The sequence below is a fragment of the Dipodomys merriami genome, unplaced genomic scaffold (assembly GCF_024711535.1).
Source record: "Dipodomys merriami isolate MVZ:Mamm:240054 unplaced genomic scaffold, mDipMer1.0.p SCAF_48, whole genome shotgun sequence".
Lineage (NCBI taxonomy): Eukaryota > Metazoa > Chordata > Mammalia > Rodentia > Heteromyidae > Dipodomys > Dipodomys merriami.
In genome coordinates, this window is record NW_027206046.1 from 985218 (window position 1) to 992129 (window position 6912).

Here is a 6912-nt window from a genome sequence, read left to right on the forward strand (position 1 = left end):
TAAGCAAAAAGTAAAAAGCTGGAAGTGGCGCTGTGGCTCAAGTGGTAGAGCGCTAGCCTTGAGCTGAAGAGCTGAGGGGCAGTGCCCAGGCCCAGAGTTCAGGCCCCATGACCGGACCCAAAAAAAAAAAAAAAAGAACATAGTTTCAGGGCTGGGAATGTGGCTTCGTGGTAGAGTGCTAGCCCAGCAAGCATGAAGTCCTTGGTTCGATTCCTCAGTACCACATACACAGAAAAAGCCAGAAGTAGTGCTGTGGCTCAAGTGCTAGAGTGCTAACCTTGAACAAGAAAGCTGAGGGACAGCACCCAAGCCCTGAGTTCAAGCCCTGGTACAGAAAGAAAGAAGGAAAGAAAGGAGGGAGAGAAGGAGGGAAAGAGAGAAAGAAGAAAGAAAAAGCCCCCCACCCCCCATTTCAGTCAACTTAGCCTCCAGGGCTGCATTCTCTGTGTGAGCTGGGGTTGACACTTGTATTACATAGCTTTTCACTGAGGTGAAGTTTGAGGTGAAATTTGGCAAAGACAAACTAAGCCTGGAGGAAGGACCAGTGCCCAGCAGAGTATCCCAAGTATCCATTGGATCCAGAGGACAAATGGCCAAGGTCAAATGCCTGACCTAGGGCACGGCTGCTCTATGTAGCTGAGGCTGCCTGTCCACCACCCATACTCCCTCAGTACCCTGGAGGAGGTGAGCAGTCATCTTTGTCCACCAGATATTGAAAGGGGGGGAATAATGTTCTTTCACATCAGCTGATTCTTGTACCCACTGGCGGAGGACAGGCAACAACAACAAAAAAAACACATCCCTCTACTTGACAGATGGAGAAACTGAGGCTACACAGCCAGTGATAGTGGTTAAGCAGGGACTCTAATGCATATCCTCTGAGTTAAACCTCTCTGAGGCCTAAACTCTGGGCCTTGCCCTTGTTAAGCAGGTGCTCAACCATTTGAACCACACACCCAACCCTTTTTTGCTTTTGTTATTTTTCAAACAGGCTCTTGCTCTTTGCCTGGCCAGCTGGAATCTTGATCTTCCTGTTTAATGTTTCTGGCATAGCTGGGATGACAGGAACTCACTGCTGCACCCAGCTTTTTAATTGGTTGATATGAGACTCTTGAACTTTAATCCTCCCAATCTCCACCTTCCAAGTAGCTCGGATACACGCTCTAGCCCCTACACAGAGCTCAGTCAGTATTCCTGATTCAACCATTAGGTGACTGGCTAGGCAAATCCCAGAGACTTTGCATATTAGTTCATTTAAACTTCCTACCTTCTAGTATCTCCCCCCTTCTTGTTCCTGAAAAGTAAAATGAAGATCAGAATGGTGAAGCTTCCTGCTCAAGGTCACACAGCTGGAAAAACAAAATAAAAGAATCATAAGGCCACAAGCTCCAGGAAGGGCTTCAAAAGCATCAACTTGGTCCTCAAGGTAAAGGGAGAAGTGACAGAAAAACCATGAAGACAGACATCACTTCCTGTGGAAGAAGACGTCACTTCCTGTGGAAGAAGACGTCACTTCCTGCAGAAGGCAGTACTCTGGGCTGGATGAAGACAGCCGCTTCTGCTCAGACACCATAGAGCAAGTCTTTGCCTCTGAGGAAAAGGAGGATCAGGACTCTGTACTGCCTGCAGACGCTTCCCGAGGGCTCCAGCCATCTGGGATCCAACAATGAATTTTTCTCCAGAGTCCCTATGGCCTTGAGTTCAGCTCCCAGGGTGGTCTGGCCCTTCTCCACTCCCTGACTCTTGACCTCAACCCGTTGGTGTGGACTGTCTGGGTTACATCTGCTCCCAGCGGAGACAAGTTGGTCTCTGCTCTGTGTCCAGGCCCCCCACCTCCCTCACAGCTGGCACAGCTGGCCCTGGCTCCTGTCCTGCGAAAGGTGTCAGTGGCCCCCCACTTCCTTCCTGCTCCAGGGGGGAGAGCACAAGCTGGGTGAGGAGGAGGAGGAGGAGGAGAAGAGGGGATCAAGAGAGGAAGGACTCGAGGAGCTTCATGTGACTCAAGGGACTTTCTCCAGCCAGGAATCACAAAGTCAAAGATGTGCTTCCACGTACAAGCCCTTACCCAGAACCCGCAAGGCTGCTTTCCAGCATGTGTGTGCAGAGCTGTGGCAGGTTCGAGTGGACATGTATTTCACCCTTGTATTTCATCTTTGAAGTCCTCCCGAGGCAGGGCGGAGCCTGGCTCGAACCACCTCACCTTTGGGCGCCATGTTTTTCATCCTCTTCACGCACTCCCCACCTCCCTCTTCCCCCACCTCTGAACATGCCATTGAAGCAAACCCGGATCGTGGTTTGGGCCGGTTCCAGCTAGTCACAACAGGCTCAAACAACGTCTAACCAGACCAAGCCATTTCCAGTGAATTCGCATACTGGATGTGGATAGTTCTCACCTGATCAGACCAGATCCCACCAAGGTAGACTTCTTTTTAAGAGAAGATCCCAGCTGGATACAACTGGCTCTGGCTAAATGTTGAGTGGATTGAACCAGCTCTATCCAGATCAAAGCAGGACTTTGAGCTCTTCAGCAATGGTTTATTTGAGGAGCAACCATCTTCTTCCTCCCCCTCCCCCAGGAAGCCTGGCCCTGCCCAAGACCTAGCTTATCTATGGGGGGGAGGGAGGAGGTTCCAAGTCCATCTGGAGAGGGAGCCATGTTTTAAGAAGAACTCACAGTTTACCATGCATCTGAGATAGGGGTTATCACCTCCCCGCCCCCTCCCCCTCTGGGCCTGAAGAGAGCTGCTGTTTACAGGAGTTGTGAAGTGGGCTCAGACCCTAGCTCCCCAGCTATGTGGCCTTAGCTTCTCTTCTCTGGGTCTCAGTGTCCTCTGAAAAAAATGCCCATAAAAATAGCATCTTGAGCCAGGCACTGGTGGCTCACGCCTGTAATCCTAGCTACTCAGGAGGCTAAGATCTGAGGATCGCAATTCAAAGCCAGCCCGGGCAGGAAAGCCCATGACATTCTTATCTCCAATGAACTGTCAGAAACCCAGAGGTGGTGCTATAGCTCAAAGTAATAGACCAAAGAGTTCAGGAACAGTACGCAGATCATGAGTCCAAGCCCCACAAAAAACAAAATCAAAAAACAAAACAAAAAACAAGTGTTCACTTCGGCAGCACATATACTAAAATTGGAACGATACAGAGAAGATTAGCATGGCCCCTGCACCAGGATGACACGCAAATTCATGAAGCGTTCCATATTTTTAGACCACACTAAAGCTACCAGCTAAGATAAGGAACCAACCCAGATGCCCCTCAGTAGATGAATGGATCAAGAAAATGTGGTATATCTACACAATGGAATTCTATGCCTCCATCAGAAAGAATGACATTGTCCCATTTGTTAGGAAATGGAAAGACTTGGAAAAAATTATATTAAGTGAAGTTAGCCAGGCCCAAAGAAACATAGGTCCCATGGTTTCCCTTATTTGCAATAACTAGTATATGTCTGAGTCCAGGAGAAAAGGTCAGATAAGTTGATGTTAGGGAAATGAACCCTAAGATATGTATTCAAATGTTTTTTTCTTTCATGCAATTGTTTCTAACACATTTATAAGATTATTTCTTTGTTGCTTTGTATGTCCCTCTCCCAGGGTATAACCCCTGCTTTCACTGTATTTGATGTTGTTGTAATTTGTGGAGGGGAAGGGAAAAAACAAATCGTTTAAATAGGGATACAGTTGGACCCATTGCAACAATGAGATGTACAAGTCGTTATGTTGAAAACGAACTTTACAACTTTGGTGGGGAGAGGAGGAGGATTGGGTGGGGGGAGCAGGGGCCGGGCGGGGGGGGGGGGGAGGATGGGAAGGGATGGGAAGGGGAAACAAAGGAGGAGGCTACAATGCTTGATAAGAAATGTACTCATTATCTTGCCCATGTAATTGTAACCCCTCTATACAGTATTTTCACACACACACACACAAAAAAAAGAAAGAAGGAAAAAATAAATTGGTTGCCAGTGGCTCATGCCTGTAATCCTCACTATTCACTTTGGAGGCTGAGATTTGAGGATCTTGGTTAGAAGTCAGCCTGGGCAGACAAACCCAAGAGACTCTTGTCTACAATTAATCAGCAAAAGGTCAGAAGGGGAGGTGTGGTAGCAGTGAAAAAGCCAAGTAAGGTGAGGCCCTGAGTTTAAACACACACACACACACACACACACACACACAGAGGACATCTTTACAGGAAAACAGAGCCAGGTCATTTGAGGGGATGGGTAAGGTTGAGATAATGAGGTGGGGGTGGGGATGATGGAATGACAGTGATCAAGATGCCTTGTACTGATAAACTGACATGTTGAATTGAAACGCCTTTGTACAACTACTTAAAGATAATTTGTGTGTGGTTTTATGTTTAACACCCTCATCAGTCAAAGGAAACATTGACTGAAAAGAAATCTGTCAACGATCTTAGGGCAGCATTGCCACCCACAGGAAGTACAGCGTACACAGTAGGTCTTATTATTACAACTATCCTGATGGCAGCACCCAATAGGTCTTCTTGCTACAACTGGCTTGGGGCCGGCACACAGTAGGTCTTCTTCTGCACACAGTAGGTCTTCTCTCTTGTTATTATAATCATCTGCTATTGTGTGATTGCTGTAAATGGGAGGCTATGGGGCCTGGTCCCAGGCGGTTGATCTCATTTGAACCCAAGCTCCTCAGCCTTCTGGCCCTGCCAGAGAATCAGCAGGAGGAAGCAGACAGCGCATCCCGCCTCACTGTCCCCTGCCAGGTGAGACGGCCATGTGTTTGCCAATAGCACTCCTGGGAATTTATCACTTCCAAATCGCCTTCTGACAAGCAGCTGAGGTTTGATCTTCACCCAGCTCGTCCTGGCCTGGAGGCCATTCTGTTGAGAGGGAGAAATGAAGTGAGCTTGAAGGTAGTAGCGTGTGTCATGTGGCGGGGAGGGGTGAAGGCTTGAGGGCCTGAGGTGGGGGACGTGTTAAGGAGGGAAGACAAGAGAACACGGTAAGGGCTCCTTCGTGGATCTGGGGTTGGGTGTTCTTGTCTCTGCTCTTTCTACTCTGAAGCAAGAGGGCACAGTGTTGATGGCCGTGGGGTAGGGAGAGTGTTTGAAAGGCTCAGAGTCCTGGAAAGATGCCAGCTCTCTGAAGTGGAAGTTGGACTCGCTCTCATTACAAGCTGGGGGCAGTGGTTTTCCCCTGAGATCTCAGCTACATGGGAGGCCCTAACTAGGAGGATCATAGGGTGAGGCCAGTCTGGGCAAAATAATGAGATTTATCAATCCAACAATAAATAAATAACAACAAAAAATGGAGCCGGGTGCTGGTGGCTCACATCTGTAATCCTAGCCACTAAGGAAGCTGAGATCTGAGGATTCTAATTCAAATTGGACGAGTCTAAGGAACATATATCTCCATTTAACTAGCAAAAAGACAGAGGTGGAGCTGTGGCTTGAGTAGTACAATGTCAGGCTTGAGTGAAAAGGCCAAGTCAGAGAGCAAGGCTCTGTGTTCAAGCCCCAGTACTGACACAAAAGAAAGAAAAGAAAAGAGAGAGACAGAGACAGGGAAACAAAGAGAGGGGGAGGGAGGAAGGAAGGAAGGGAGGGAGGGAGGGAGGGAGGAAGGGAGGGAGGGAGGGAGGGAGGGAGGGAGGGAGGGAGGGAGGGAGGAAGGGAGGAAGGGAGGGAGGGAGGGAGGGAGGGAGGGAGGAAGGAAGGAAGGGAGAGAAAAAGAGAGCCAGAGGCATGGCTCAAGAGCAGGAATATCTGCCTAAACAAGTATGAAGCCCTAAGTTCAAATTCTAATCACACACACACACACACACACACACACACACACACACAAAGTAAAATAACAAACTACATGCACAAACACCCCTAAACACTCAGAAAAGATAAATGCACATCAGTTACCACTTGTTGAGGGTTCACTGCGTTCAGAGCCCTTTCCCTCACGTCATTCTCCTCCTGGAGGAGAGAACCAGCTCCAAGAAGCAGGATAGGGCCCAGCCCAGGCCCCTGGGTCACCAACCTCATTAAGTTATTCATTAGGTAATTGACCCTCACTACACTCTGGGTAGAACTCTTCCATTGATTGGTAGTGGCTGCCGGAGGGGCTAACTTGAGAAAGATTTCTGAGGCCTGAACTGGAAGGAGATGATTGATTAGTGATGTCTGCCAGGGCAAACAAATGGAGAAAGGTAGCTGGAATGCTGCCTCCCAGGCCTCTGTATGCCAGGGAATAGTTCTGTCTCCCTAACTGACAACAGGGATCCGCGAGGTCATGTGCACTCGAGTGTTTTGCAGGCTGCGTAAGTAGGAGGGGTTGCTCCCACGTCTGTGCATGCTTGTGTTAGTCATCCTGCTCTTGGTGCCAGAAAAAGCACACAGCCCCCCAACACCTTGGCAGCTTTCACCCACCAAATGTACCCAGCATATCTAGTAGCTTGTTGACTAAGGTGAGCTTAGTCACCAGTGGCTGTACAAGGATTATGTTGGGAGAACGTATTATGTGTGTGTGTGAATATATACATGTGTGTGTATATATATCATAACTGAACTGAAGGCTCCATGTACCCCTAAATTCCGTGCACACGGAATCATAGACAAGACCACCGCCAGGATCAGAAGGAACCATTACAGGTTTCAACCACACTTATTTCTGTCACACTCCTTAGACACCAGACTTCAGCCCAACTCAGGATCCCTATGATGGCTGAACTCCAGTGTATCATGGAAGAAAGGGGGAAAGTGCCGGAGAGCTAGACAAGGCCTCTCCACAAGGATGGAGCCCAGAGAGACCTCATTTTCATGGGGGGGGATAGGAAAACACCCCTCCACTTCCAGCTGGTTAATTGAAGGTAAGAGTTTCTCAGATTTGTCTGCCTCAGACTGGCTTTGAACTTTGATCTTCAGATCTCAGCTTCCTGAGTA

The 6912-nt window shown here is 48.5% G+C and overlaps 1 non-coding gene across 1 annotated transcript; it reads left to right on the forward strand.

Moving 5' to 3' along the window:
• The first annotated feature begins 3104 nt into the window (after positions 1-3104).
• LOC138809047 (U6 spliceosomal RNA) lies at positions 3105-3211 on the forward strand. Its single transcript, XR_011366674.1, has one exon. It is a non-coding gene; the product is annotated as a U6 spliceosomal RNA (small nuclear RNA).
• Positions 3212-6912: the final 3701 nt, after the last annotated feature.